The sequence below is a fragment of the Perca fluviatilis genome, chromosome 21, assembly GCF_010015445.1.
Source record: "Perca fluviatilis chromosome 21, GENO_Pfluv_1.0, whole genome shotgun sequence".
In the NCBI taxonomy this organism is placed as follows: Eukaryota; Metazoa; Chordata; class Actinopteri; order Perciformes; family Percidae; genus Perca; species Perca fluviatilis.
In genome coordinates this window covers 22,098,213-22,109,626 of record NC_053132.1, presented here as the reverse complement: position 1 = coordinate 22,109,626, position 11,414 = coordinate 22,098,213, and the positions used below count along the sequence as shown (strand labels likewise).

General features: G+C 40.8%; 1 protein-coding gene and 1 long non-coding RNA gene across 4 annotated transcripts in view; one reads left to right on the top strand and one right to left on the bottom strand.

Moving 5' to 3' along the window:
• The window catches only part of LOC120551498, a 37,833-nt gene that overhangs the window by 25,330 nt on the left and 1,089 nt on the right, over window positions 1-11,414 (bottom strand). The window contains exon 2 of the long non-coding RNA XR_005637886.1: window positions 1,988-2,110. This is a non-coding gene — a long non-coding RNA (uncharacterized LOC120551498). The remainder of the gene's footprint in view (window positions 1-1,987; window positions 2,111-11,414) is intronic.
• The window catches only part of lrrc18b (leucine rich repeat containing 18b), a 44,927-nt gene continuing 42,033 nt past the window's right edge, over window positions 8,521-11,414 (top strand). For 2 of the 3 annotated variants that reach the window (XM_039788975.1, XM_039788974.1), the window contains exon 1: window positions 10,405-10,506. The gene's annotated coding sequence lies outside the window, so the exon portion shown is untranslated. Of the gene's footprint in view, window positions 8,653-10,404; window positions 10,507-11,414 lie in introns of those variants that run through there. The other variant, XM_039788972.1, reaches the window with a different exon arrangement.

Sequence of the window (11,414 nt, the reverse complement as noted above, 5' to 3'; positions counted from 1 at the left end):
TTAATCACCGCAAATGTATAACCCATTTTTACAGCAAGCTGGTGGTTGTGGACTTTGACATTCTTTGTTCCACGCCTATTTATTACCTTTTTAATTCAAAACACTATCAACTTCCATTTACCACTATTCCAATTTTCCATTGTTATTTGCTTATGCATGTTTCAGTTGCACAGTGTGTATTATCCATATATGAAATGATTGAAAGTGACCTTTCAGTGGTGGGCAAAAGTGTCTTAAAAATGCCCTTAGACTGTGAAATGTAAAGTTTCTTCCAGACCACATTGCCCTTAATGGGAGTCCACTAACTAGAACCATGTGTGTGAATTGTGCCTCTCCCTCTCTCCTTTCCCTCCCCCTGCCCACCACTGACCTCTGCATTCATCAACATTCCAGCATTTCTTCTCTTGTTTGTTTATTACATTTCATCTGTACAGTGTGTATCAGTAAATGAAATAAATATAAAAGTGGATGTGAGCAGTATGCTGGCAGAGAGGTGTTTTTAATCATGCTAGCGGCAATTGGATGTTGATGTTGGTGTGTCTTTCGGTCCTGACTGAAATATCTCCACAACTATTGGATGGATTGGATAATATTTCATAGAGACATTCATGCCCCACATAGGATAAAGCCCTCTGACTTTAGTGATCCCCTAACCTTTTTTTCTAGCATCACCAAAAGGTCAAAATGTGAAATATCTGAAGTTTTGATCCTCTGACTTTTTCAATGTACAGGATGTTCAGGATGAATAGAGATAACCTAACTTCTTATCTAGAGCCATCATGTCAATTTTCTCTTGCCAAAAATTTGGCAAAAACCTGCAAAACTGATAAGATTACCATCAGCCTCAGCTGTACTGTGTGGTGCTTATTGTCATGCTAATATGCTAAGCTAAGATGGTGAATATGGTTAACAGTATACCCTCTAAACATAAGTCTGCTATTCAAAGAGGGGACATACTTGGTAAATAAATAAATATATATTAAAATAAGTGATCAGGACTGAAAGTAAAGGAACACTGAGGCTAAAATGCGATTAAAATGTCAAACAGGAATTAAAATACTAGCCAGTCAAAAGGACAAAAGCAGTAATAGCTTAAAACAAGGCAGTGGTGATGTAAACAAAGCATGATAAAAGGTAAAGCAACGCAAGTAATAATTGAGCCAGCAAAATAACATGGGCAAAGAAAAGCCGCAGTGACGATCTCTACCCTAAAGAGAAACAAAAACTTCTAATGCAGTACTAATAAATAAAAGGCCAACCAATAAATCAAAGAGGTACGTTGGCTGCCCAAAACACCCCCACAGTTAGTAGTTTGGCAGGGAATATCTTAGCCCTAAACTGAAACTCTTAATCTTCAAGCCTGTTGACCTACGTCGAGGGCATAATATTCAAGTTACATAGTGATAAAGCCAGCAAGAAATCTAAGAATGCTTTCCCCCACCTGTCGTGACACGCCAATTCATTGAATTGGCTGTATTGCACATGGGAGGGACTGAAGTGAGCGTGTAAATATCTAACCTGCTGGTTACACCAGCATTTTATAGTGTGGAAATGATTTAGCATGACAAAGATTAGACCGTTTCTCTCTGTAGAAATGTTTGAAATTTGGGAAACTCTCAGGCTAAAATTCATCTGGCTTTTAAAAAAGGTATTTGTATAATTGACTAAATGTTGATTCTCTTTATTTCTAATAGTCTTAAAAAGCAGCAGCCTTGCTGGGTTTTTTTTTTGTCAAAGAAAACTCATATACTATGGTTGTTTTAAAGTGAAATGGCTTGGACCCTGCTTGTACCATGCCCCATTAACTCCATGAAAGATGTATGGTCCTAGTTCAACCAATACAAATATTTGGTTCTAATGGCTTGGATTAAAGCTTATTTGCATTTTCAGCCCTGAACTCTACCGCATTGCAGCCGGGGAGTGTTTTCCAAGCTTCCACATGGTATTAACATGCATTCATTGTTAGTCATCAGTTAAAACAACATACATATTGGGATCAAAGCTCCCATTCCCCCTGCTCCAGTTCATTTTCACCTCCATCTTGACATGAGAGGGGCGCAGCCGTTAGCAGCCTGGATGGGTGTCAGCTACTCTTGTGGTGGTGGAGGCGCTGTAATAAGAGAGGGGGAGATTTAAACGTTGGGTTCAGTTTACTTGCAACTTCCAAATTATTTTTGAAAGGAAAAGAGGGAGGAAGCTCGCTGCGTGCGTGGGACAAAAAGAACCCCCAGAGGTCTTATAAAAATGTCTCACCCACAAAGAAAACAAATTGGGTTCACACAAAGACAAAGGTCGGTAGATGACTTTGGGCGGGAAGTGGTTCAATAGTAATAAAATATGATCAGTAAGATAAATAAAATTAGTTTAAGTGGGTGGGATTGTTGGAAAGGGTAAGTATAAGGTGGAGGGGACGGATTGAGAATAAATTCCGTATTTTTTTTTTAGAAAGACTTGGAAGTGTGGGACAGACTGATAGTTTCCTGTCTGAGCACAACACAGCAGGCTTTGCAGACGCTCCCTTAAAAAGAAACAACTGATGTCACCGGTAAAACAGCCAACCAGAACCTATTGTTAAAGCTGAAACCCTTTGCGTGCATCTGCGCTCGTTCTGTCCCATGCATGCCATCATCTCAGTCCATAGAAATACAATGCATAGTAAACACACAGTCTCCAACCCAACATATCCTGTGTGGTTACAGTAATGCTTAGCTACAGTACACTGGCCTCGAGAAAAAAAACATAATGAAAGACTTCAGCAAGTAGAAATCACAGGAAGTAGGAATCAGATCCAGGACTGGATGTCCTGTAGGAACTCGGATCCAATGTCCAGTGTTGGACGGTCAGTCCATGTTATACTATAAGTATACAGCAGTAGTCTAAGGTCATGTCCACACAAACCATACAGTTAAGGTTTTCAGCCAGACTCCCATGAGCCACCAAATACAAAAAAACACAATGGTATACACAGGAAGAGTGGAGGAGTCCTGCTGAGAAACAAAGGAAAAGGAACATTTCACATTGTCCGTCAAGTCCAATAGACGTTTTTAAACGGCAGACATGTTGACATGTCGTAGTAGGAAAAGCGCAGGTGTATTCAAAACCATTACTGATGGCTGCATTCCACTTAGGAGAGGCCCTGGTATTAAACCATTACTGATGGCTGCATTCCACTTAGGAGAGGCCCTGGTATTAAACCATTACATTACGTTTACAAGCAGCCAATAACCTGTTCAAAACCGGAATATTAGCAATAACCCGGTCGCGCACGGCCATGTAAACACCGGCAAAAACACGAATATGCTCATATTCCTGTTTTTTAAAAACCCGAAAATGATCCCTGGGTTACCCCTTTTCTAACCCGAAATTTTGGTGATGTAAACACGTATCGGCATATCCCCATCAAAAGGAACATTGATTTGTGTTCTGCGCATGTTCTATTCGCAAGGAATCTTGGTCTTTTGAGTAGAGGAACTTCTTGTATGCGCCAGAAAACCTGCGCGTAGTATACCGGAAGTAAACAAGAAGTAGAGGTAAACATGGCGAGACGCAGCACAGCACCACACTTTTGGAGCGAGGAGGAAACCAATTTATTTATTAGTGTGGTGAAAACCATGAATATAATGTCTTTTGTTGACGGCAGAAAGTACCGAGATAGTGAGATTTATAAGAATGTGACCGAAAAGTTACGCGAAGCAGGGTTTGTCCGTACGTCCAGACGCTAACCGTGCGTCGCCGTTTACATCGGGATATTGCCAATTGATTACAAATTCCATGTATACAGGAGTAACTCTCTCTGCTCACGCATGTAAACGGGTTATTACGAATGTTTCAGAAACCCGAATAGTGACCTTAACCCGACCATAACCCGAAAATTGACAGTTTGTAAACGTAGTCATTGAAATAGCTTACTGGGACACTTGATGGAATTGAGCCATCGTTAAGGTTATGAATTTCAGCTGTGCTTTTCCTACTATGACAAGTCAAAATGTCTGCTGTGAAAAAGGTCCATGATTTTTTTTTTGAAGATTATTTTTTGGACATTTTAGGCCTTTATTTGTATAGGACAGCTTAGACTTCAAAGGGGAGATAGAGGGGGAATGACATGCAGCAAAGGGCCGCAGGTCGGAGTCAAACCCGCGGCCGCTGCGTCGAGGAGTAAACCTCTATATATGGGCGCCTGCTCAACCAGGTGAGCTACCCAGGCCCCCCCAACATTTGGAGGGAGATAATTTGTTTGGGAGAAAACACTAGGCATACAGCTCATTCTGTTACTGGATAATAAATACACAAAACATCTATGAAAATGGGAGGGAAGACAGTTTAAGACAGTTTGCCCCTTTGCAGGTCAGATAAACTGTTCATACCTTACATCATATTAAAGTCCCATATTGTGTTTATTTCCAGGCGCATGCATGTATTTTGGGTTTCGACTAGAACATATTTACATGCTTTAATGTTCCAAAAGGACATCATTTTTCTCATACTGTCCGTCTGTATATACCTGTATTCTCCCTCTGTCTAAAAACACTCCGTTTTAGCACTTCTCTCTTTAAGCCCCTCCCCTGAAAAAGACGAGTCTGCTCTGATTGGTCAGCGTTTCCGGGTCTTCCACATCTGCGCTCTTGAAGTCTCTGCACTGCCATTGCAGCCGGGGAATGACTTTACCGGCACTGTAGCAGCACTTTCTACCTATATACTGTATAGTATAGTTGTGACATTACAACCGTACAGAAGTCCTGATGGCTCCTTTAAAGGCACAGGTTTTGGATAAAGGCTGTGTGCATTTCTCTATGGATTGAGTGATTTATATTTATATAGCACCTTAACCTGCTCTATAATTTAAAAAAAACATGGATATCTCACTATTTACAATATAGGACCTTTAAAAAAAATTGTGGTGGATGATGGTATCCACTCTTGTTGTTTTGAACAGCTTTTTTACATTTGTCTTACACTTAGATTAGTTTGACAGACACACAGTAACTGATGAGGCGTTTTTACTACAAGATTTATTAGTCTGCAGTTCAGGCGACTGTCACCTCTCAGTGCTACGATTCACTCTGCTGTTGTGTGGAACGGCAGGCCGAGCAGAACTAATGAGAAACAGCTCGGCTCACCGTCTGGCTGTCTTTCCATCCCTTTTGGTTTCCCCATAATAATGACATCATACGAAAATGGTTTTCAAGATTGTTAACGGGTGCAAAGTTGTAAATGATGAAGCAGATGAAGTCAGGATGAGGTTTTCCTTTGACAATGGAGTTGGAACATTTTGCTTTGTTTTCATACTGTTACCTGTCATCTAGTGTTACTACAATACTTTTGAGTGACTGTAAGCCAATTTGTTTTGTGCTTTTCTTAAAACTGCTCCAAAGAATATAGCATTCACAACTTTACTGTTTTGATTGACAGTTCTTATTGCCGTCATTTACAGCGGCAGCAAGCAGCTGTAATTGAATATAGAGAGGCAAAATCCCTCCTCTTCCTGTGGACCCCAGGGACCTTATTTTGGAGAAGAAAAAAAAGATATACAGGAGTGAATGGCAAAAGACTAATAATGATTTGATCCCATGGATTACACATATGTCAATTTAAAAGATTATTTTGCAAGTGAAAGTCTCAGTTTATCGTAAAACTGTTGAAGTATAAGACTTTAAAAATACATAATTAAAAAGACTACTCACTCAGAAGTTGCATAAGTGACGTTTCGCTGAAGCTACGATGCCTTTGTGTATCGTGCAGGCATGTAATGTTACTCCCACTTCCCGGTTGATAAAAAGACGCTGGATAAAACACATCAGGTAAGAGAATATAACATGTGGAACATAGCTAAGCAAGCCCCAAGACTGAAGTAGGCGGGGTCATTTTATATTTTATATTGTATTATATTTTATTGCTATATTTTAGATGTTGCAAATTTTTTATGTATTAGATTGTAACTAGATTTTACCGTTTACTGTTGGAATAAGCCTGTGATCTAACCGCTGCATTCCACCAGGCGGGCGCCGCCAGCAATAGCCGCCAATCAAGGCAATGATTATTATTCCACCAGCCGAGACGCAGCACATCCCAGAAGTGTGCGGGAAGCGGCTCTCCGCTCCGCTAAAAATACGCGCTGGGTTTATTTTTAACGTAATCTTCTGGGCGTTCAACAGGGAGTGGAATGGCTCGAGCTTGAGTCGGGCAGGCAGTGCCCCCAGTGTGGTGCACATGGCGGAAGACGAAACAAAACCGGAACGCGGCACATCCGCACCTGGTGGGATTTCAGAGTAAAAATTATATTGCAAATGTCTGCTCCACTGTAGTGTTGCTTTGCCAGACCCTCCTCCAAAGCTGGGTGAAGGAGGGTCTGGCTACTCCACATAGCATTCGGGGACGGGAGGAAAACGTGTTCTGGTTTAATGTCATTTCTTTAAACCAGTCAGAATCGTCATGAGCGGCGCTAAACTCCACACAGAGCCGCTGCAAAATAGTCGTACAAGAGAAAACTCAGATTAGACAGAAAGTCTGGCTAGCTGTCTGGATTTACCCTGCAGAGATCTGAGGAGCAGTCAACAATAGCCCTCATAAATCCACCAAATTTAAATTCCAACACAAAGAAAGTGGAAGGAAACAGAAAATACATGCATCCGGCGGAATTTCCTGTACTGTAACTGCTGTGCATATTATTATTATTAAAAGTTCTCCCAATGTGTCTGCTGTGTATAAGTGTACAGTAGATGTGAATGCTGGCTTATATTCAAGTTTATAGAAATGTGTTTTTAGTTATGACTAGTGCTGTCAAACGATTAAAATATTTAATCGCGATTAATCGCATTAATGTCATAGTTAACTCGCAATTAATCGCAATTAATTGCACATTTTTATCTATTCTAAATGTCCCTTGATTTTTTTTTGTCCCATTTTTTTTTTCTCATTTTAATGCTCTTATCAACATGGAAAAGTGGATCGGCTTGCTTTGTGCTTTTGTCGCCTGGCTTTGACGAGGGGGGCGGAGAATTGGCATCAACTGTGTGCTTGGCCATCAAGTGGTATTTCAGACTGGACGTGGTGCGATGATAGCTCAGTTCACAACGACAAAACACACAGAACACTTTGGTCTTGTCAGTGGAACCATTTGGCAACTTTTTAAAAGTAAACTTTCCATTCAGAATCTTATTGGCATCCATTTCGGCGTCTCGCGCTCGCCATCCACTCAAAACGAAGCGTTAGCCTACTACTCTTTGGCCGGAGCCCAAACAAGTGTGTGCGGAGTGCCTTTTGTTTTGTTTCCGGTCTAGCTAGATCTGGTGTGGTGTTGTAGTTTTTCTAACGTTACTAGTTGTTGCAACAGCATGTGAAAAAAACTAAAAAGTTTGCTAGGCCAAAAAGAATGTTAATCTCGCGCTAAAAAAATTTACGCCGTTAAAATGGGTTTGTGTTAATGCCGTTAATAACGCGTTTAACCGACAGCACTAGTTATGACATTACATGTTTACACGGTTTGATAAATGGACTTCCTCTAATGAGTTAGTGGAAATGATTGGGGTCACTCAGGAGTAAATCACTCATTACTTTATGTCTTATAATGCGGGCTCTAGGACAGTCGAGGACACTTCTGTACACACAGTGCCAACAAACTAATCCTGACCTAGTCATTACAGTCATCATTATGCAAACAAGTACCACATGACTGACTCACACCCCCGACCCTAGAACACATTCTCAAATGCCTCGTGAACATTCTGTCAATTCCATGTTACGCTTTCCTGAACGAAACAAACATTCAGAAAAAGGAAAGGAGCTCTTTGAAGTAAAGGCAACACAACAGTCACATAGTTAGAAGGAAGGGAAGCCACATCCATTCAAAGCTAAGATAAACACATGGATGCCTCTGCTGCCGCGGTGCCAGCTTTCCTAAACATCTCCAATAAGCTGTCACTCAACTCTGCAAAAAAAGCAGCTTTACTCTTAACGACAGAAAGAATCTCAAAGTCACCATGACAACTTCTGGAGCCATGTGTCTGATCCTGAGCGGGATAACGCCGGCACCTTTTATGTGTTCCTTTTAAAACTTTATGTATCCTGCAAAGGTTGACTGACCATGAAGTACAGGCTTCTCTCGCAATTTACACAATTCATAAACAGTAGTTCTCAGTGTTCACAACTGGGAGCCCACTGTTTTTAGTGTTTTATTAGTGGTTAATGTGCACCTCCACGGAAGTGACTCTGCAACTCCAAACTTATCACAAATTGTCTTACCATAGCAGTTTTAGGAGGAAGTGAGAGCATGACACCAAAACAAAACTGAGAAGTGGTCAGTAACACTTCACCACCATGTATGCCATGTGATGTTTTTATGTTTTTGCTGTGTATTGCGTTTTATGCCATAATTATACTTTGTCTTTCACCAAGGGATGGGTTCTAAATAGTTTTATATCAAATGCCCTTTTTAGTTTTTCACCGCAGCGCTAATTATATAAAAACCTTGTAAGCATTTCTTATTTATACCAATGCCTTTGGAGACTTGAATTATTCTTATTATTATATCTAAATAAGCAACAACAAGACACTTGGATGACATGTTTGTGTGCAAAACAATGGTGGTGACCAGCAGGAAAACACTTCAAAATGCTGTCAAGCAGCTGTGAAAGAAGACAGGAAGGAAGGAAATAGGTGAGTAAAAGAAAGGAAATCCTTGCTGGCAAATTAGTAAATGAAATACAAGGACGGCTAATATGACGTCAGTGTTGGGTCTGTCTTTATTGTCATTTCTATATCTTTTTGATTATCTGCAGCTATTTCTGTCGCTACATGATTGATTCTGTCATTAGCCCCCCCCTCCCCCATATCAGTTTGCCTCTGTAGGCCTATAGGCCTTCCTGACTTATTGTCATAGTGTAGACTAGAACTAGGCTATCATAGATTGTATTCAGTCTGTGAGAACTATCTGTAATATAAGTCTAATTAACGATAAAATCAAAATCTCTTTCTATATAGTGTCATGTTGTTGTTCAACCATTTAAACCAATTAGTTCTTAGATCAGGGAAGAGGTTTCCAGTGTTGCCAACTTGGCGACTTTCTCGCTAGAGTTATGTTAGTTACTTTTTATAGCCTCTTAGAGACTTTATTTCTAAAAAGCGACTAGCGACACATTTAGCGGCTTCAAACCATCAGGGGAAATGCGAGATATTGTATTGTAAGTCATTCCATGCATGATGCTAATCATAGTCCACGGCTCTTCTGCTTACAGCACGGGTCTCTTTCCATCTCCAATTCGGCTGTGAGCAGCAGGCAGTTAGCAGACACATTAACTAAGCTTTTAGCAAATGATAGGCTACATGGTGACGTCACCAATATGCAAATGATGATATCATAATTCGTGTCATCAGGCCACTTTTTGCGACTATTGGCTACTTTCAATGGAAAAGAGTTGGCAACACTGGCCGTTTTCCTGTAGCGTGTACTTAAATTGACTGGATCTTTGCACACAATACTACGGTACTTTGTTGTGTGACGTAATTCCCGAGAGGCTGCTTTGTGGGCGGCTCTGCGACGCGCACATACACAGGGACCAGAGCAGACAGCGGAGCAACATTGCACACAAAATGCCGAAGCGTTTCCTGCTAAAGATTTCCAACCGTGGTCAGAAAACACAGAGGAGACACTTTGTTTCTCTCACTGTGACACTAGAGTCGTACTCGCTCGCCGTCACTACTCACTCTGAAGATAATCACCGTTACTCTCTCACTTCTCCCTCGCTCTATTATACTATTATACTCCCCACACACACACACACGCCGGCTCAGGCCACTAAGTAGGCTATGGCGAAAGCTCTGCGTGGAGCCTCCACAGAACCATAAAACAAGACTAGTGCAGCTTCACAGTTGAACTGCAAAAAAAGTGGCCCACGTCCCGGTCGGGACCGGACAAGTGGGAGGCGGAGTGCACCGTGTGCAAAGCTGGCACATATGTTTCAGTGTCTTTATTATTTATCTTATTACATTGAAAAGGTATTAAGAGATATTTTGTTGAAGCTGGATTTTCTAACACAGAAGAGGTCATATTTAGAACATTATTTCATATTATTTATTTATTTTAAAAGAGAGCTATTATTGTAGGTTGTTACAGATTCTATTTTATTTTATTACAGAAGTTATTTTTGCACAATTGAGGCATAATAAAGCATGTTTATTAACCTCTGAGAAGCCTGTTGGAATTTGTGTGTCGAGGCCGGGCCGAGTATCCTCTTTTTTGGAAATCAAAATATGGTCACCCTAGTTTCCTGTCATGCCCTGAAGTTTTGAAGTCGGAGGAGAGCAACTGCAGCCTGGCTTCAAAAACTGCAGCCACCTTAAGATTATCGTTGCTTTGCTATCTAAATGATGTTACAGCATCTCACTGGCTGCATTGTGTGGCCACGGCAGGTGATTCTGTGCAGGCCTTAGCCTGGCTCATCACGAATGAGCCTAAAAACTCTACGCTATGCTTTAGCAGCCATATTGAGGGTCCTCTGCTCTTGGACAACAGTAAATGGATTTTGTTTCTTGTAGCTTGGAAGTAACAACAGCTAATCCTAGCTAACTAGCATTTGGTGTGTAGCTTGTTAGCTACAGTAGCTAACCATAGCTAATTTAGAATGTGTTGTTTAGCTTCTTAGCCACAGTAGGTAACCCTAGCTAACTAGAATTTGTTGTTAAGCTTGTTAGCTACATTAGCTACCCCATGAGCTGCCCCTAGCTACAGTAAATAACACTGGTGTGACCATGTGAAGCTTGTATAGCTACAGTAGTTAACATTGTATGTGTGTTGTTTAGCTTGTTAGCTACAGTAGCTAACCCTAGCCAATTTAGAATGTGTTGTTTAGCTTCTTAGCCACAGTAGATAACCCTAGCTAACTAGAATTAGTTGTTAAGCTTGTTAGCTACAGTAACTACCCCTAGCTACAGTAAATAGCATTGGTGTGAAGCTTTTATAGCTACAGTAGCTAACCTTGTATGAGTGTTGTTTAGCTTGTTAGCTACGTTACGGCCTTTCTAGCTTAATCGTTGTCATGACTTATGTGTGGGGCCTGCCTGTTTAGTCATCATGATTTAGCAGCTATCTTGGACCAAACAGGTGCTTGAGTTGAGCTATTTGCAGCTGCTGAACAGAGCCATGATCTGCTTGGAGATCAATAACAAGGAAACAAACATGAACATTTAGATAAAAAAAAACATCACATAATATTTTTATTTGTGGAAGCATTTTTAGTCAAAAGTGAAACAGAGCAGATATGATGGGTTCTAGTGGGACTTGCCCGTCCCATTAACTTCAATAGAACTGGCACCAAAGTCTGACACCAATGCAAATTTCTAAGCACGTATGACTCCTGTAAGTTCCCTTGTACAGTATAGCTTATCATAGCTAACCATAGTTTGTGTTGCCTGCTATTACA